The sequence below is a fragment of the Rhinoderma darwinii genome, chromosome 2 (genome assembly GCF_050947455.1).
Source record: "Rhinoderma darwinii isolate aRhiDar2 chromosome 2, aRhiDar2.hap1, whole genome shotgun sequence".
Classification (NCBI taxonomy): domain Eukaryota; kingdom Metazoa; phylum Chordata; class Amphibia; order Anura; family Rhinodermatidae; genus Rhinoderma; species Rhinoderma darwinii.
The window spans coordinates 16,905,591-16,927,127 of NC_134688.1; the positions used below are offsets into that span (position 1 = coordinate 16,905,591).

At 39.4% G+C, this 21,537-nt stretch overlaps 1 protein-coding gene across 7 annotated transcripts in view; it reads right to left on the reverse strand.

Annotated features, from left to right (window-relative positions):
- Positions 1–21,537, reverse strand: part of DLG2 (discs large MAGUK scaffold protein 2) — a 1,355,189-nt gene that overhangs the window by 725,741 nt on the left and 607,911 nt on the right. The window lies entirely within an intron of this gene.

The window sequence follows — 21,537 nt, forward strand, 5'->3', positions numbered from 1 at the left end:
TAAATCAGAATGTTGTTAAAAAGGACGGCGAAGATGTTCTATGTTAAGGGATGTGCTTGTGGCACTACAACTCCCAGGAGTGAAACTAACTAGCAATTGAATCCCATAGAAAATGAGTCCCATAGTTGTATTGCCAGTCAGCTATATTCTTGTACAACGGGGGCAGTATTAGTCTGGGTTCACACGTGGCGGAATTTCACTTAAATTCCGCTGCGGACACTCCGCAGCGTTAATCCGCAGCGGAGCCGTTTCTGCATTGACTTCCACTTCTATTTAGAAGTGTTCGTTTAGACGATGCGTAACATTCCGCTGCGGAGCATAGGCTGCGGAGCGGAATTTGGTGTCCGCAGCATGCTCTGTCTGTTGCGGAGCAGTGGCGGACTCATGGCGGAATTTCTCCATTGACTTCAATGGAGATTCTAAGTTCCGCAATGAAGTCCGCAGCTGTCATGCACATGTTATGTGTGCTGCGGATGCGTCTTGCTTTTTTGCCATGACATTTCTTCATTCTGGCTGGACCTATGTATTTCTAGGTCTACAGCCAGACTGAGGAAGTCAATGGGGCTCCCGTAATGACGGGAGCGTTGCTAGGAGACGTCTGTAAATAGTCACTGTCCAGGGTGCTGAAAGAGTTAAGCGATCGGCAGTAAAACTGTTTCTGCACCCTGGACAGTGACTACCGATCACAATATACAGCTACCTGTAAAAAAATATAAGTTCATACTTACCGAGAACTCCCTGCTTCTGTCTCCAGTCCGGCCTCCCAGGATGACGTTTCAGTCTAAGTGACGGCTGCAGCCAATCACAGGCCAAGCACAGGCTGCAGCGGTCACATGGACTGGCGCGTCATCCAGGGAGATCGGGCTGGATGCCGAAAGAGGGACGCGTCACCAAGACAACGGCCGGTAAGTATGAAATTCGTTTACTTTCACTAGGGAAAGTGCTGTCCCTTCTCTCTATCCTGCACTGATAGGGAGAAGGGAAGCACTTTTCCCGCAGTCCGCAGCAGCTAGTCCGCATCAATTTACTGCACATTTTGTGCAGATCCGCAGCAGAATCTGCAACGCAGATTCTGTGCGGCATTGATGCGGACAGTTGCGGAGGAAATCCGCCACGTGTGGTCATGCCCTTATAGTAGTTATATTCTTGTACATAGGGGGCAGTATTATAGTAGTTATATTCTTGTATATAGGAGCAGTATTATAGTAGTTATATTCTTGTATATAGGAGGCAGTATTATAGTAGTTATATTCTTGTATATAGGGGCAGTATTATAGTCGTTATATTCTTGTATATAGGAGCAGTATTATAGTAGGTATATTCTTGTATATGGGAGTAGTATTATAGTAGTTATATTCTTGTATATAGGGAACAGTATTATAGTAGTTATACTCTTGTATATAGGGGCAGTATTATAGTAGTTATATTCTTGTATATAAGGGGCAGTATTATAGTAGGTATATTCTTGTATATGGGAGTAGTATTATAGTAGTTATATTCTTGTATATAGGGGCAGTATTATAGTAGTTATATTCTTGTATATAGGAGCAGTATTATAGTAGTTATATTCTTGTATATAGGAGGCAGTATTAGAGTAGTTATATTCTTGTACATAGGGGGCAGTATTATAGTAGTTATATTCTTGTATATAGGGGAAGTATTATAGTAGTTATATTCTTGTATATAGTGGGCAGTATTATAGTAGTTATATTCTTGTATACAGGAGCAGTATTATAGTAGTTATATTCTTGCGTATGGGAGGCAGTATTATAGTAGTTATATTCTTGTACATAGGGGGCAGTATTATAGTAGTTATATTCTTGTATATAGGGGAAGTATTATAGTAGTTATATTCTTGTATATAGTGGGCAGTATTATAGTAGTTATATTCTTGTATATAGTGGGCAGTATTATAGTAGTTATATTCTTGTATATAGGGGGCAGTGTTATAGTAGTTATATTCTTGTATATAGGGAGCAGTATTATAGGAGTTATATTCTTGTATATAGTCGGCAGTATTATAGTAGTTATATTCTTGTACATAGGGGGCAGTATTATAGGAGTTATATTCTTGTATATAGGAGCAGTATTATAGTAGTTATATTCTTGTATATAGGAGGCAGTATTATAGTAGTTATATTCTTGTATATAGGAGCAGTATTATAGTAGTTATATTCTTGTATATAGGAGCAGTATTATAGTAGTTATATTCTTGTATATAGGGAGCAGTATTATAGTAGTTATATTCTTGTATATAGGGGAAGTATTATAGTAGTTATATTCTTGTATATAGTCGGCAGTATTATAGTAGTTATATTCTTGTATATAGGAGCAGTATTATAGTAGTTATATTCTTGTACATAGGGGGCAGTGTTATAGTAGTTATATTCTTGTATATAGGGAGCAGTATTATAGTAGTTATATTCTTGTATATAGGGGAAGTATTATAGTAGTTATATTCTTGTATATAGTGGGCAGTATTATAGTAGTTATATTCTTGTATACAGTAGCAGTATTATAGTAGTTATATTCTTGCGTATGGGAGGCAGTATTATAGTAGTTATATTCTTGTACATAGGGGGCAGTATTATAGTAGTTATATTGTTGTATATAGGGGAAGTATTATAGTAGTTATATTCTTGTATATAGTGGGCAGTATTATAGTAGTTATATTCTTGTATATAGTGGGCAGTATTATAGTAGTTATATTCTTGTATATAGGGGGCAGTATTATAGTAGTTATATTCTTATATATAGGGGACAGTATTATAGTAGGTATATTCTTGTATATAGGAGCAGTATTATAGTAGTTATATTCTTGTACATAGGGGGCAGTAATATAGTAGTTATATTCTTGTATATAAGGGGCAGTATTATAGTAGTTATATTCTTGTTATAGGGGCAGTAATATAGTAGTTATATTCTTGTATATAGGAGCAGTATTATAGTAGTTATATTCTTGCATATAAGGGGCAGTATTATAGTAGTTATATTCTTGTATATAGGGGCAGTATTATAGTAGTTATATTCTTGTATATAGGGGAAGTATTATAGTAGTTATATTCTTGTATATAGTCGGCAGTATTATAGTAGTTATATTCTTGTATATAGGAGCAGTATTATAGTAGTTATATTCTTGTACATAGGGGGCAGTGTTATAGTAGTTATATTCTTGTATATAGGGAGCAGTATTATAGTAGTTATATTCTTGTATATAGGGGAAGTATTATAGTAGTTATATTCTTGTATATAGTCGGCAGTATTATAGTAGTTATATTCTTGTATATAGGAGCAGTATTATAGTAGTTATATTCTTGTACATAGGGGGCAGTGTTATAGTAGTTATATTCTTGTATATAGGGAGCAGTATTATAGTAGTTATATTCTTGTATATAGGGGAAGTATTATAGTAGTTATATTCTTGTATATAGTGGGCAGTATTATAGTAGTTATATTCTTGTATACAGGAGCAGTATTATAGTAGTTATATTCTTGCGTATGGGAGGCAGTATTATAGTAGTTATATTCTTGTACATAGGGGGCAGTATTATAGTAGTTATATTCTTGTATATAGGGGAAGTATTATAGTAGTTATATTCTTGTATATAGTGGGCAGTATTATAGTAGTTATATTCTTGTATATAGTGGGCAGTATTATAGTAGTTATATTCTTGTATATAGGGGGCAGTGTTATAGTTGTTATATTCTTGTATATAGGGAGCAGTATTATAGTAGTTATATTCTTGTATATAGGGGAAGTATTATAGTAGTTATATTCTTGTATATAGTGGGCAGTATTATAGTAGTTATATTCTTGTATACAGGAGCAGTATTATAGTAGTTATATTCTTGCGTATGGGAGGCAGTATTAGGGCATGACCACACATGGCGGAATTCCTCCGCAACTGTCCGCATCAATGCCGCACCTAATCCGGGTTGCGGATTACGGCTGCGGATCTGCACAAAATGTGCAGAAAATTGATGCGGACTAGCTGCTGCGGACTGCGGGAAAAGTGCTTCCCTTCTCCCTATCAGTGCAGGATAGAGAGAAGGGACAGCACTTTCCCTAGTGAAAGTAAAAGAAATTCATACTTACCGCCCGTTGTCTTTATGACGCGTCCCTCCTTCGGCATCCAGCCCGACCTCCCTGGATGACGCGCCAGTCCATGTGACCGCTGCAGCCTGTGCTTGGCCTGTGATTGGCTGCAGCCGTCACTTACACTGAAACGTCATCCTGGGAGGCCGGACTGGAGACAGAAACAGGGAGTTCTCGGTAAGTACGAACTTCATTTTTTTTTACAGATACATGTATATTGGGATCGGTAGTCACTGTCCCGGGTGCAGAAACAGTTACTGCCGATCGCTTAACTCTTTCAGCACCCTGGACAGTGACTATTTACTGACGTCTCCTAGCAACGCTCCCGTCATTACGGGAGCCCCATTGACTTCCTCAGTCTGGCTGTAGACCTAGAAATACATAGGTCCAGCCAGAATGAAGAAATGTCAAGTAAAAAAAGCAAGACGCATCCGCAGCACACATGACATGTGCATGACAGCTGCGGACTTCATTGCGGAACTTTGAATCTCCATTGAAGTCAATGGAGAAATTCCGCCATGAGTCCGCCACTGCTCCGCAACAGACAGAGCATGCTGCGGACACCAAATTCCGCTCCGCAGCCTATGCTCCGCAGCGGAATTGTACGCATCGTGTAAACGAACACTGCTAAATTAAAGTGAAAGTCAATGTAGAAACGGCTCCGCTGCGGATTAACGCTGCGGAGTGTCCGCAGCGGAATTTAAGTGCAATTCCGCCATGTGTGAACCCGCCCTTATAGTAGTTATATTCTTGCACATAGGGGGCAGTATTATAGTAGTTATATTGTTGTATATAGGGGAAGTATTATAGTAGTTATATTCTTGTATATAGTGGGCAGTATTATAGTAGTTATATTCTTGTATATAGTGGGCAGTATTATAGTAGTTATATTCTTGTATATAGGGGGCAGTATTATAGTAGTTATATTCTTATATATAGGGGACAGTATTATAGTAGGTATATTCTTGTATATAGGAGCAGTATTATAGTAGTTATATTCTTGTACATAGGGGGCAGTAATATAGTAGTTATATTCTTGTATATAAGGGGCAGTATTATAGTAGTTATATTCTTGTTATAGGGGCAGTAATATAGTAGTTATATTCTTGTATATAGGAGCAGTATTATAGTAGTTATATTCTTGCATATAAGGGGCAGTATTATAGTAGTTATATTCTTGTATATAGGGGCAGTATTATAGTAGTTATATTCATGTATATAGGGGCAGTATTATAGTAGTTATATTCTTGTACATAGGGGGCAGTATTATAGTACTTATATTCTTGTATATAGGGGCAGTATTATAGTAGTTATATTCTTGTATATAGTGGGCAGTATTATAGTAGTTATATTCTTGTATATAGTGGGCAGTATTATAGTAGTTACAGTCTTGTATATAGGAGCAGTATTATAGTAGTTATATTCTTGTATATAAAGGCAGTATTATAGTAGTTATATTCTTGTATATAGGGGTAGTATTATAATAGTTATATTCTTGTACATAGGGGCAGTATTATAGTAGTTATATTCTTGTATATAGGGGCAGTATTATAGCAGTTATATTCTTGTATATAGGGGTCAGTATTATAGTAGTTATATTCTTGTATATAGGGGGCAGTATTATAGTAGTTATATTCGTGTATATAGGGGCAGTATTATAGTAGTTATATTCTTGTATATAGTGTCCAGTATTATAGTAGTTATATTCTTGTATATAGTGGGCAGTATTATAGTAGTTACAGTCTTGTATATAGGAGCAGTATTATAGTAGTTATATTCTTGTATATAAAGGCAGTATTATTGTAGTTATATTCTTGTACATAGGGGCAGTATTATAGTAGATATATTCTTGTACATAGGGGTAGTATTATAGTAGTTATATACTTGTATATAGGGGGCAGTATTATAGTAGTTATATTCTTGTATATAGGGGGGCAGTATTATAGTAGTTATATTCTTGTACATAGGGGGCAGTATTATAGTAGTTATATTCTTGTATATAGGGACAGTATTATAGTAGTTATATTCTTGTATATAGGAGCAGTATTATAGTAGTTATATTCTTGTATATAGGAGGCAGTATTATAGTAGTTATATTCTTGTACATAGGGGGCAGTATTATAGTAGTTATATTCTTGTACATAGGGGGCAGTATTATAGTATATATAAAGGCAGTAGTATAGTATAAGGGAGTAGCAGTATAAGGGAGTAGTTATATTCCTGTATATAGGAGGCAGTAGTATAGTAGTTTTATTCTTGTATATAGGGGGCAGTATTATAGTAGTTATATTCTTGTATATAGGGGGCAGTATCATAGTAGTTATATTCTTGTATATAGGGGGCAGTATTATAATAGTTATATTCTTGTACATAGGGGGCAGTATTATAGTAGTTATATTCTTGTACATAGGGGGCAGTATTATAGTATATATAAAGGCAGTAGTATAGTATAAGGGAGTAGCAGTATAAGGGAGTAGTTATATTCCTGTATATAGGAGGCAGTAGTATAGTAGTTTTATTCTTGTATATAGGGGCAGTAGTATAGTAGTTACAGTCTTGTATATAGTAGCAGTATTATAGTCGTTAAATTCTTGTATATAAGGGCAGAATTATAGTAGTTATATTCTTGTACTTAGGGGGCAGTAATAGAGTAGTTATATTCTTGTACATAGGGGGCAGTATTATAGTAGTTATATTCTTGTACATAGGGGGCAGTATTATAGTAGTTATATTCGTGTATATAGGGGCAGTATTATAGTAGTTATATTCGTGTATATAGGAGCAGTATTATAGTAGTAATATTCTTGTATATAGGAGCAGTATTATAGTAGTTATATTCTTGTATATAGGGGCAGTATTATAGTAGTTACATTCTTGTATATAGGGGCAGTATTATAGTAGTTACATTCTTGTATATAGGGGCAGTATTATAGTAGTTATATTCTTGTATATAGGGGGCAGTATTATAGTAGTTATATTCTTGTATATAGGAGCAGTATTATAGTAGTTATATTCTTGTATATAGGAGCAGTATTATAGTAGTTATATTCTTGTATATAGGAGCAGTATTATAGTAGTTATATTCTTGTATATAGGAGCAGTATTATAGTAGTTATATTCTTGTACATAGGGGGCAGTATTATAGTATATATAAAGGCAGTAGTATAGTATAAGGGAGTAGCAGTATAAGGGCGGGTTCACACATGGCGGAATTCCACTTAAATTCCGCTGCGGACACTCCGCAGCGTTAATCCGCAGCGGAGCCGTTTCTCCATTGACTTTCACTTTAATTTAGCAGTGTTCGTTTACACGATGCGTACAATTCCGCTGCGGAGCATAGGCTGCGGAGCGGAATTTGGTGTCCGCAGCATGCTCTGTCTGTTGCGGAGCAGTGGCGGACTCATGGCGGAATTTCTCCATTGACTTCAATGGAGATTCTAAGTTCCGCAATGAAGTCCGCAGCTGTCATGCACATGTTATGTGCGCTGCGGATGCGTCTTGCTTTTTTAACTTGACATTTCTTCATTCTGGCTGGACCTAGGTATTTCTAGGTCTACAGCCAGACTGAGGAAGTCAATGGGGCTCCCGTAATGACGGGAGCGTTGCTAGGAGACGTCTGTAAATAGTCACTGTCCAGGGTGCTGAAAGAGTTAAGCGATCGGCAGTAACTGTTTCTGCACCCGGGACAGTGACTACCGATCCCAATATACATGTATCTGTAAAAAAACATATAAGTTCATACTTACCGAGAACTCCCTTCGTCTGTCTCCAGTCCGGCCTCCCAGGATGACGTTTCAGTGTAAGTGACGGCTGCAGCCAATCACAGGCCAAGCACAGGCTGCAGCGGTCACATGGACTGGCGCGTCATCCAGGGAGGTCGGGCTGGATGCCGAAAGAGGGACGCGTCACCAAGACAACGGCCGGTAAGTATGAAAATCGTTTACTTTCACTAGGGAAAGTGCTGTCCCTTCTCTCTATCCTGCACTGATAGGGAGAAGGGAAGCACTTTTCCCGCAGTCTGCAGCAGCTAGTCCGCATCAATGTACTGCACATTTTGTGCAGATCCGCTGCAGAATCTGCAACGCAGATTCTGTGCGGCATTGATGCGGACAGTTGCGGAGGAATTCCGCCATGTGTGGTCATGCCCTAAGGGAGTAGTTATATTCCTGTATATAGGAGGCAGTAGTATAGTAGTTTTATTCTTGTATATAGGGGGCAGTATTATAGTAGTTATATTCTTGTATATAGGGGGCAGTATCATAGTAGTTATATTCTTGTATATAGGGGGCAGTATTATAATAGTTATATTCTTGTACATAGGGGGCAGTATTATAGTAGTTATATTCTTGTACATAGGGGGCAGTATTATAGTATATATAAAGGCAGTAGTATAGTATAAGGGAGTAGCAGTATAAGGGAGTAGTTATATTCCTGTATATAGGAGGCAGTAGTATAGTAGTTTTATTCTTGTATATAGGGGCAGTAGTATAGTAGTTACAGTCTTGTATATAGTAGCAGTATTATAGTCGTTAAATTCTTGTATATAAGGGCAGAATTATAGTAGTTATATTCTTGTACTTAGGGGGCAGTAATAGAGTAGTTATATTCTTTTTATAGGAGCAGTATTATAGTAGTTATATTCTTGTATATAGGAGCAGTATTATAGTAGTTTTATTCTTGTATATAGGGGCAGTATTATAGTAGTTATATTCTTGTATATAGGAGCAGTATTATAGTAGTTATATTCTTTTTATAGGAGCAGTATTATAGTAGTTATATTCTTGTATATAGGAGCAGTATTATAGTAGTTTTATTCTTGTATATAGGGGCAGTATTATAGTAGTTATATTCTTGTATATAGGAGCAGTATTATAGTAGTTATATTCTTGTATATAGGGAGCAGTATTATAGTAGTTATATTCTTGTATATAGGAGCAGTATTATAGTAGTTATATTCTTGTACATAGGGAACAGTATTATAGTAGTTATATTCTTGTATATAGGAGCAGTATTATAGTAGTTATATTCTTGTATGTCGGGGCAGTATTATAGTAGTCATATTCTTGTATATAGGGGCAGTATTATAGTAGTTATATTCTTGTATATAGCGGGCAGTATTATAGTACTCATATTCTTGTATATAGGAGCAGTATTATAGTAGTTATATTTTTGTATATAGGGGGCAGTATTATAGTTGTTATATTCTTGTATATGGGTGCAGTTTTATAGTAGTTATATTCTTGTACATAGGGGGCAGTATTATAGTAGTTATATTCTTGTATATAGGAGGCAGTATTATAGTAGTTATATTTTTGTATACAGTGGCAGTATTATAGTAGTTATATTCTTGTATATAGGAGCAGTATTATAGTAGTTATATTCTTGTATAAAGGGGCAGTTTTAGAGTAGTTATATTCTTCTATATAGATGCAGTATTATAGTAGTTATATTCTTGTATATAGGAGCAGTATTATAGTAGTTATATTCTTGTATATAGGGGCAGTATTATAGTAGTTATATTCTTGTATATAGGAGCAGTATTATAGTAGTTATATTCTTGAATATAGGGACAGTACTACAGTAGTTATATTCTTGTACATAGGGGGGCAGTATTATAGTAGTTATATTCTTGTATATAGGAGCGGTATTATAGTAGTTATAGTCTTGTATATAGGGGGCAGTATTATAGTAGTAATATTCTTGTATATTGGAGGCAGTATTATAGTAGTTATATTCTTGTATATAGGGGCAGTATTATAGTAGTTATATTCTTGTATATAGGGGCAGTATTATAGTAGTTATATTCTTGTATATAGTAGCAGTATTATAGTCGTTAAATTCTTGTATATAAGGGCAGAATTATAGTAGTTATATTCTTGTACTTAGGGGGCAGTAATAGAGTAGTTATATTCTTGTACATAGGGGGCAGTATTATAGTAGTTATATTCTTGTACATAGGGGGCAGTATTATAGTAGTTATATTCGTGTATATAGGGGCAGTATTATAGTAGTTATATTCGTGTATATAGGAGCAGTATTATAGTAGTAATATTCTTGTATATAGGAGCAGTATTATAGTAGTTATATTCTTTTTATAGGAGCAGTATTATAGTAGTTATATTCTTGTATATAGGAGCAGTATTATAGTAGTTTTATTCTTGTATATAGGGGCAGTATTATAGTAGTTATATTCTTGTATATAGGAGCAGTATTATAGTAGTTATATTCTTGTATATAGGGAGCAGTATTATAGTAGTTATATTCTTGTATATAGGAGCAGTATTATAGTAGTTATATTCTTGTACATAGGGAACAGTATTATAGTAGTTATATTCTTGTATATAGGAGCAGTATTATAGTAGTTATATTCTTGTATGTCGGGGCAGTATTATAGTAGTCATATTCTTGTATATAGGGGCAGTATTATAGTAGTTATATTCTTGTATATAGCGGGCAGTATTATAGTACTCATATTCTTGTATATAGGAGCAGTATTATAGTAGTTATATTTTTGTATATAGGGGGCAGTATTATAGTTGTTATATTCTTGTATATGGGTGCAGTTTTATAGTAGTTATATTCTTGTACATAGGGGGCAGTATTATAGTAGTTATATTCTTGTATATAGGAGGCAGTATTATAGTAGTTATATTTTTGTATACAGTGGCAGTATTATAGTAGTTATATTCTTGTATATAGGAGCAGTATTATAGTAGTTATATTCTTGTATAAAGGGGCAGTTTTAGAGTAGTTATATTCTTCTATATAGATGCAGTATTATAGTAGTTATATTCTTGTATATAGGAGCAGTATTATAGTAGTTATATTCTTGTATATAGGGGCAGTATTATAGTAGTTATATTCTTGTATATAGGAGCAGTATTATAGTAGTTATATTCTTGAATATAGGGACAGTACTACAGTAGTTATATTCTTGTACATAGGGGGGCAGTATTATAGTAGTTATATTCTTGTATATAGGAGCGGTATTATAGTAGTTATAGTCTTGTATATAGGGGGCAGTATTATAGTAGTAATATTCTTGTATATTGGAGGCAGTATTATAGTAGTTATATTCTTGTATATAGGGGCAGTATTATAGTAGTTATATTCTTGTATATAGGGGCAGTATTATAGTAGTTATATTCTTGTATATAGGGGCAGTATTATAGTAGTTATATTCTTGTATATAGGGGCAGTATTATAGTCGATATATTCTTGTACATAGGGGGCAGTATTATAGTAGTTATATTCTTGTATATAGGAGGCAGTATTATAGTAGTTATATTCTTGTATATAGGGGCAGTATTATAGTAGTTATATTCTTATATATAGGGGCAGTATTATAGTATTTATATTCTTGTATATATTGGGCAGTATTATAGTAGTTATATTCTTGTATATAGGGGGCAGTATTATACTAGTTATATTCTTGTATATAGGGGCAGTATTATAGTAGTTATACTCTTGTATATAGGGGCAGTATTATAGTAGTTATATTCTTGTATATAGGGGCAGTATTGCAGTTATATTCTTGTATATAGGGGGGCAGTATTATAGTAGTTATATTCTTGTATATAGGGGGCAGTATTATAGTAGTTATATTCTTGTATATAGGGGAAGTATTATAGTAGTTATATTCTTGTATATAGGGAGCAGTATTATAGTAGTTATATTCTTGTATATAGAGGCAGTATTATAGTAGTTATGTTCTTGTATATAGGGGTAGTATTATAGTAGTTATATTCTTGTATATAGGGGGCAGTATTATAGTAGTTATATTCTTGAATATAGGGGCAGTATTACAGTAGTTATATTCTTGTATATAGGGGGCAGTATTATAGTTATATTCTTGTATATACGGGGCAGTATTATAGTAGTTATATTCTTGTACATAGGAGCAGTATTATAGTAGTTATATTCTTGTATATAGGGGGCAGTATTATAGTTATATTCTTGTATATAGGGGGCAGTATTAGAGTACTTAGTTTTTTTTATATTATAATACTAAATAAATTGTGTGTGTATTATATATATTGATGAAATCTATTTTATGTTTTTACCATGTAACTTAGTAATGTTTAGTGCTCCCCGTTGTAAATATCAGGTGTGACTGGAATTACACTTTCTATAATTGTATAGTCCTATTCTTCCTACAATAAGTGGCTACTTTACAATCTCTACACATTGCAATGTTAGTTTATGAAGCGGCATAAAAATCAATTTCCATAAAGATGGAAATAAGTGTTCCTTTTAGCCTTTAATCCCATTCGCAAACAAGAAGTGATTGACAGCTCGCTAAAAACAGCTCTTGTAGTTGTCAAACATGTCAGCACAAGTGCCTATCAATGACCATCAGTGGTGTTCCCGCAGAGCGATGGAGATGTAAAAATGGTGACAAGGATTCCCAGTATACGGTTTTTCAGATTAGACCTTCCATCGGCAGCTGCATATTTATCAGGGCTCCTTGATAGATAACAAGACGGAAGAATTAATCACATCAAACCCTTTGATATTGGAAAAAAGTCGGAGGAAAAAAAAAATCATTGTATAAAGAGAAAGGTTAATATTGTTTAATATAAAATTAACACGAATATTGGCTCATGGTGCGTAGCAGCTGGCGATGGGGCAATGACAATGTATTAATCTATGGTAACAAACGCGTAAGCTCAATGCCTTGCTTAAACTTACACGCTGTGGCTTATGCCAAGAGCGGCAAATGCTGTAAATTAGTGGTTGTCCGCCACAGAGACAACCGGGAAACAATCGTTCACAGTTTGCAGAACAGGATTGCAAATGTAAATGGATTTTCCAGGACTAATATTGATGTCCTATCCATAGGATAGACTATCAAAATCTAATCGGTGAGGGACTGATTCCCCCTGGAGCACCAAATCCCCTTGTTTACCCAGCCACAGCACCATACATTTGGTTGTGGCTATGCCTGGTACTGCAGTTCAGTGCCATTTAAGTGAATGGAACTTAACTGCAGTACCAGGCACAACCACAAGTAAATGTATGGCGTAATAGGTAATAAGCGTCAGCGAGCAACATGGCTCCTTCATGCAGTTGAATGGAGGGGGTACTGGGAGTCAAATACCCTCCAATTAGATATTGATGGTCTATCCTAAGGCTAGGTGATTAATATTACAGTCTCGGAAAATAGTCCTTCTAAATTAAAGAGCAGAGTCCACTGCTCGGAGAATGTATAGTACAGTATTCGTAATTCAAATGTAGGGTAAAGGTTGGTGTGCAATTTTTTGGGATTAACCAGAATGAAATGGATTTTATGGTAGGAATAACCAACTGGGATATTGTAGGGCACCTCCTGTTCTCAGAGTCAGGCAGTGGCTTCCCAAGCCCGGTATTTAAATACCCTAGTGTAGGCAGAGTAGCTTCTCGACACCTCCCTGACACCATGCAGACAGGTCACATAACCCAAAGGTTCCTACTATTGCCTAGGCCTCTGGAATCGGGAGTAAATCATGACATGGCTCCAACAAGTAAGGCGTCATACACTTGTATGGTGGCACATAGAATACCGGTAGCTCCATGGACAGTGCGGTCGCAATACAACATCCAATCAAACACTCCTCAATTTTTTGAGCAGATTAATATGGAATCCGACAGAAAAGACCTCAGAGTGAAGTCGGAGACATACAGAGGTACAGTAGGGCCCCGTATACGAGTGTCATATCACTGTTTCGTACAACTCAGAAGTAGTACAAAGCTGTAAATTAGCCGTATCCAAGTTGCTTTAGGCCGGAGTTCCCACGGGTCGGATACGCCGCGTAAAAATTGCACAGCGCATCGGACCTGGAACCCGCAGCACCACAATGTGGTGCGGTTTTTCAAACTGAATTTCCGCTGCGGAAAGCAGCGCTGTCAAAAAAAAAAAAAAGCCGTTCATACTTACCCACTCCCCTCCCTCTTTTCTGCACGTAGATCGGCCTCCTACGATGATGTTGCATGCCATGTGACCGCTGTGATTGGCTGCAGCGGTCACATGGGATGAAATGTCATCCCAGGAGGCCAGATTGCAGCAAGATGAAGAGAGTTCTGGGAATGTTTTTTTTATTTATTTTCCGGAGTTACGATTTTTGCGGCGTAATCGGTGCAATTCCGCCACAAGTGTCGAAACACTTGGCTTTCTATTGCGGATTTCCAATCCCCATTGGAAACCTGATTTAAATTCCGCACCGCAGGTCAATTTATTAACGTTTACGCTGAAGGTTTTTTTCCCCCAGCGTGGGCAGGAGATTTTCAAAATCTCATCCACTTTGCTGCTACTGTAAATACTGCGGAACTTCCGCACAGAATTCCATTGCGAATATTTCCGCAGCGTTTACGTTATGTGAGAACCCGGACTTAGAATGTAGAGTAACACAGTGGTAAAGTCTCTGTGTTTAGCAACACACAGAAATAAAATTAGGATATGGACCTCAGAACGGTGAAAGGAAACATTTCCAAAGGAAGTTTTTGGGACTGGTTCTCTTCTCCCCTATGCGGAGATTTGTTCCCTTTTGTTAGTATAGTATCCCTACATTTATATCCATTTATTGTTTTTAGCAAAAGAAAAAACGAAACTAATGGAGGCCATGGGGGACGACGACAGTTTTTCCAAGTTTCTGCTGTAATTGATCTATACAAAAATTATTTTTGCGTTGCATGAACTCTGCCAGCCCTAACCTCGAATTTGTACGACCGCGTTTCTGTTTATTGACTCTGGTACCCCAGTCCGGAAACACCATTTGCAAGCCGTAAGCTGTTGCTATTGGAGACTACTCCAGAGGATGCCACCTGGGAATTCCCTGCTCAAAGTTCATACCCATGAGGGGCGTTTTAGGGTGAAGATTGCTTAATCCCTTAGACTTCGCCCCCGATTTAGCATAGTCAAGTCTAATAGTCACATAGTGGGTTATCGCACTTGTTCTGTGACCTGTCCATGACAAATGGCTTTCAATGGAGGCGAAAACCTCAGATGTCCATGAAGCTCTAGACCTGATGAGGCAAGTGAAACTACTATACCGACCAGGGGCGTAACTAGGAAAGACTGGGCCCCATAGCAAACTTTTGACTGGGGCCCCCCCTCCCCTGGGTGTCACATCAACCCCCCCTTGTAGATAGTTCCTTTTTTACAGCCCCCCTGTAGATAACGCCATACAGCCCCCTGTAGATAACGGCATACAGCCCCCTGTAGATAACGCCATACAGCCCCCCTGTAGATAGCGCCATACAGACCCCCCTGTAGATAGCGCCATACAGACCCCCCTGTAGATAACGCCATACAGACCCCCTGTAGATAACGCCATACAGACCCCCTGTAGATAGCGCCATACAGACCCCCCTGTAGATAACGCCATACAGACCCCCTGTAGATAACGCCATACAGACCCCCCTGTAGATAGCGCCATACAGACCCCCCTGTAGATAGCACCATACAGACCCCCCTGTAGATAGCGCCATACAGCCCCCCTGTAGATAAAGGCATACAGACCCACTGTAGATAGCGCCATACAGACCCCCGGTAGATAGCGCCATACAGACCGCCCTGTAGATAGCGCCATACAGACTCCCCTGTAGAGAACGCCATACAGACCCCCCTGTAGATAGCGCCATACAGCCCCCCTGTAGATAGCGCCATACAGCCCCCCTGTAGATAACGCCATACAGCCCCCCCTGTAGATAGCGCCATACAGACCCCCGGTAGATAGCGCCATACAGACCCCCCTGTAGATAGCGCCATACAGACTCCCCTGTAGAGAACGCCATACAGACCCCCCTGTAGATAGCGCCATACAGCCCCCCTGTAGATAGCGCCATACAGCCCCCCTGTAGATAACGCCATACAGCCCCCCCTGTAGATAACGTCATACAGCCCCCCTGTAGATAGCGCCATACAGACCCCCCTGTAGATAACGCCATATAGCCCCCCTGTAGATAGCGCCATACAGACCCCCCTGTAGATAACGCCATAAAGCCCCCCTGTAGATAACACCATACAGACCTCCCCTGTAGATAACACCATACAGACCCCCCCTGTAGATAACACCATACATCCCCCTGTAGATAGCGCCATACAGACCCCCCCTGTAGATAACGCCATACAGCCCCCTCTGTAGAGAACGCCATACATCCCCCTGTAGATAACGCCATACAGCCCCCACTGTAGAGAACGCCATACAGCCCCCTCTGTAGAGAACGCCATACATCCCCCTGTAAATAACGCCATACAGCCCCCTGTAGATAACGCCATATAGCCCCCCTGTAGATAACGCCATACAGACCCCCTGTAGATAACGCCATACATCCCCCTGTAGATAGCGCCATACAGACCCCCTGTAGATAACGCCATACAGACCACCCTGTAGGTAACGCCATACAGCCCCCCTGTAGAGAACATCATACAGCCCCCCCTGTAGGGAACGCCATACAGCCCCCCCTGTAGGGAACGCCATACAGCCCCCCCTGTAGGGAACGCCATACAGCGTCCCCCTTCCCAATGTCCTACAAAAGACATGTATCCCCTCTCCACAGGATATCCACAGGATAGGGGATACATGTGTGATCGCTGGAAGCGATAGGGAGAACGGGGGACTGAAAGTCCCCGGAAGTTCTCCATGACTAACCTCTGACTTCCGGACCTCGGAATCGCTGGCATTGATAGGGAGAACGGGGGACTGATTGTCCCCTGAAGTTCTCAATCACAAACCTCGGACTTCCGGGGTCTGTGTCGCCAGCTCAATAAAAATGAAAGGAGCGCTGGTTACGCATGCGCACAAGCGCGACCGGCGCTCCATTCATTTCTACGGAGCTGCCGACACAGACCCCGGAAGTCTGATGTTTGTGATGGAGAACTTCAGGGGACTTTCAGTCCCCCGTTCTCCCTATCGCTGCCAGCGATCACACATGTATCCCCTGTCCTGTAGAGATCCTGTGGAGAGGGGATACATGTCTTATGTTTAATGGCAGAGCGGGGAGATACCTCCCTGCTCTGCCGTAGTGTTCAGTGGCATCGCGCTGTAGCAGCCATAGCGGCTGCTAGCGGCTGCTACGGCGGTAGTTACGCCACTGATACCGACGGTTCAGAGGTCCCAGGAAGAAAGGAACTAGTTGGCGCTTACTGTAACATATTCTGGACCCATCATAAATCGTTGGATCCTAGAGGAAGGTCTTCTAGATGTATGTGTAACAAATAGGGTATGTTCACACTCACAAGTAAAAACGGCTGAAAATTACAAGGATGTTTTCAGAGAAAACAGCACCCGATTTTCAACCGTTTTCGAAGCTGAAAACTTTTTTTGAGCAATTTTTTCTAGATGTTTTTGGAGCTGTTTTTCAATTGACACAATGAAAAACAGCTTCAAAAACGGCTCAAGAAGTGACATGCTCCTTTTTCGGGGGGGTTTTTTTTACAAGCCCTTTTTTTAAAACGGTGGCGTAAAGAAAAGCCCCGTCTGAACGAAACGCAGTTTTTCCCATTGAATTCAATGGCCAGATGTTTGTAGGCATTCAGCTACCGTTTTTTCAGATATATTTCGAGGCGTTTACGCCCTGAAATATGCCTGAAAACTCTGTGTGTGACATACCCTTACCTTCTGATGAGCTTATTATAAGGTGATAATCTCTTCATGGAAGAACATATCGTTCATATCAATTTCGGAGAGAAAAAGTATAATAATAGTCAAAAATATTCTATTTTCTAGGAGTTTTTGGCAGAAGAATAGACGTAGACGCTCTTAGCATCACAACACGTTCTTTCCAGAGCACAAGTCGAGATGAGATTTTCACTCCTACGCTTGCCCATTAAATTTGTTCGGGCCGTGTTTGCTGACCTGTGCTCAAAGACTGCAAAATGAAGGTTCAGCCGACGTTACATATACAAAAGCGAGAGGAGCTGGCAAAAAGACACAATTAGTTTTTCTTCTGTACAACTCTACAGCATATCACGATTCAACCTAAAAAATCTGGACAACGGGTGAACCTTATACAGTTCTGAGATATTTTATTTCACCCCCTGGTGTTGTTCATCACACATATTATTGTCGTCAAAGTAAACTTCAGGAAGATATTGCTATGAATATATGAATGAAGATCTCAAAATTGAGGAGGACAATATTTCTATTTGGCGCAGTGTGTTCTCTGACATTGATTGGACAAGGACAAGGACGATCATGAGTCTGTACTATCTACAGTAACTATTCTAGATCTAATTTTCTCAGAATTCATCAAACCTATGTATGTTTTTGGATTGTCGGAGGACCCATCATGTTTGGAGAAAGTCCAAACATGACCTAGAGGAGAACATAAAAGGCCCATGGTCTGTAAGAATGGAGGAACCACTAATTTTGTCTTTTAGAAATGGTAATGTCTAGGAACACAAAACTTGGAGGTCACTGCAGCAAGGGGTGATGTCGGGATCCGCCAACAATCGAATGTGTATGTGAGCCTCTAGACTGTCCACTGACGGCAGAGGCAACTGCAAGGTGGGATGGACTTTGCTGCTTAGAACCCAGGTTGCCTTAGCAGAGTGAAGTTTTGGAAAAGTGGTGCAATGCAGTCAAACCTGAGCTGGAAACCAGACAGCCAATAGGTTAACTGAAAGTCCAGAAATGGAGTAGAGGTAATCAGAAAAGCCACGGTCAAAACCAGCCGGGAGTGGATAATCAGAATCGGTAAGCAGAGGGTTAACGAGAGACAAGCCGAGGTCAGTATACACGAGGTCCAGAAAACAGAAGTGCAGGAGCAGTCAGGAGCTTGATCAGAAACCAGGAGAAAGGAAAATTCACAAGCAAAGACAGGTGGGAAGAGACAGGTATAAATACAACCCCACAGCTGATTGGCATAAGGACAGAGAAGAGAGATAGGTTCAAGGTAAAAGTAGAACCGCTGCTCAAACGCTAAACAAGACCCCAATCATTTTATGCCTAGACTACAGTAACTTACTAGCAACTGGCAATCCACTAATCAGACTACGATCCATCATGAACGCAGATGCCAGGGACATCTCTCTGTCTAGTGGTTATACTATTGCTGCTGCTCTGCTGACAAGTTTCTTGTAGTATTATATTCATGACTATCCTCCTAGTCTACAAAGCTCTCCACAAGGCTCCATCATCATACATCTCCACCCTCATCTCCATCTACCAACTCACCCGTGCTCTACGCTCAGCCAACATACTACAACTCTCATCCTCCCTTATTATATCCTCTCACTCCTGTCTGTTGGACTTCTCCCGTGCTGCACCCATTCTGTGGAACTCACTGCCCTGAACCATTAGACTTGCCCCTAACATTCCCAATTTAAAGTGTGTCCCGAAAACTCATTTCTTCAAGTAGACTTATGCCACATAACCATAGTCCATGTCCCGTACACAACCTGACCTGGTCACAGATATCTACACTCCACCCGATCCCCACCTAGCTCCGCCTGTCACATCACTCCACACTTTATATCCATGTCAGAGCAGGTTCTCTGGACAAAATGATCACCATATCCCTATTTTGTCATTTCTCCCAGTATATTTAGATTGTCAGCTCTTATGGGCAGGGATCGCTTTCTTTTTCTCTCATTGTTTGTACATTTGTTGTCATTACTTATCATTTTACTTGTTTGTTACTTCTCCAATTGTGAAGCGCTGCATACTATGTTGGCGCTATATAAATAAAGATTATAATTATTAATAAACCACGGATTATATATTGTGATATTAACAAAAGTCTGTGCAAATGACCAACTCAGCTCTGCTACATCAATGTGTATCCCTTTAGTTAGCTGCATTGGAGTCTCTTAAAGCTTTGAAAGTAAGAATCTATAGATGCTCTACATATTGCGGGAATCACTTTGTGCCTTTGTATCGCACTTTAGGGAACGATTAGAGAAGATTGAAGTAAATGACTTTAAACCATGAAATAAGGAAGAACCAGAACAATGTCTGTATCTAGAAACAGAGCGCACTATCCGTGCCGGATGGCGGGAAAGCTCATTTTATGGCGTCGCCGTCCTAGATAAAGACTCCAAGTGAAATAGTGTTATACGCGGCAGCCTGTGTATAAACTCCAGTACATGACATCATCAGAAGCAGAACTTAGTGATGTCATCACTGGTGTTCCTATTGTGTAACGCCTAAAGCACACGACCGTGTGTGCCGCCTGAGTCCCTTCCGTGATCCGTGGAAAGATAGGACATGTTCTATATTTCCACAAATCGGTGAGTCGGGTCCGTTTTCATGGACCTGATTCATCCGCTAAACTTAATGGGTTACTTGGAAACTATCGGGTGCCACACGGATGACATGAAACGCGGCACAAGTGGCACTCGGTCGTGTGCAACTGGACTAATTATTAACGGCAATCACCCAAATGCCTCCTATAGTGGATACGCATAGTAGATGATCTTAATACGGGGATATATTTGTCTACATTGGATCTCCAGTCTTCATGGCGGTGTTGTAGTCATCATATGTACAACTGTATATTAAATAAGCACAGATGAACAGATCAACCTGCCTGTTAAGAGGACACTGTGGCTGGTAATGTTATGGGGGCAGTGTGGCTTGCATTGTTAAGGGCAACCTGCTGGAATGGTTATAAGAATCACTGTGTTAAGCACTATTCTGTGGGCACTTTGGCATTATTTTTGGGGCACTGGTAGTACTGTTATGGGCCACTGTGGTAGAAACTAGTATTAGGAAACTGGATTTGGCACTGGTATTGGGGCACTGTGGCTTGCACTGAAATGAGGGAACTGTGGTATCCACTGTCAAGTAAGCACAGTATGGCACTATTATAGGGTCACTGTGTTGGACACTGTTTTGGGGGCACTGTGGCTGGCACTGTAATGAAGGCATTGTAGCTGGATATGTTGTTGCTGCACTGTGGCTGGCATGGTTATGAAGGTATTGTTGTGGCCAATGTCATTGAGGGCACTGTGGCTGGCACTGTAATGAAGACACTGTATCTGGCATTGTTATTGGGGCACTGTGGCTGGCACTGTAATAAAGGCACAGTTGCTTGCATTTTTATGTGAGCCAGCCATTTGCACTGTTATGGGGTCACTGTGGTAGGCATTGTTCTGTGGGCACTGTGTTTGACACGGTTATAATGCGCTAAATACATTAGTAGCAGCTGAACATATCTCTCTGGTAGTTTGCTACAATGTATCAGTCTGGAGTCCAGGCTGCTTAGCTCACAAAGCATTGTCTAACCTGGATACAACTGTAACCACTTCTCAGCTGTGAACATGACTAGCATTGTACAGGTTTGCTGCCTGTGAATGTAAACAAGAGTGTTCCTATTCATTGAAAGCCAAAAAAATATCTTGAAAATGTTGAGAAATTGAAAAACATGGGGGGGGGGGATAAATGGCGTAGAAATATCGCAAAAAAATATACAAATTTGTGTCGTTCCCCTTGCTCTCGTCACTTTTTCAAAAAGTGGAC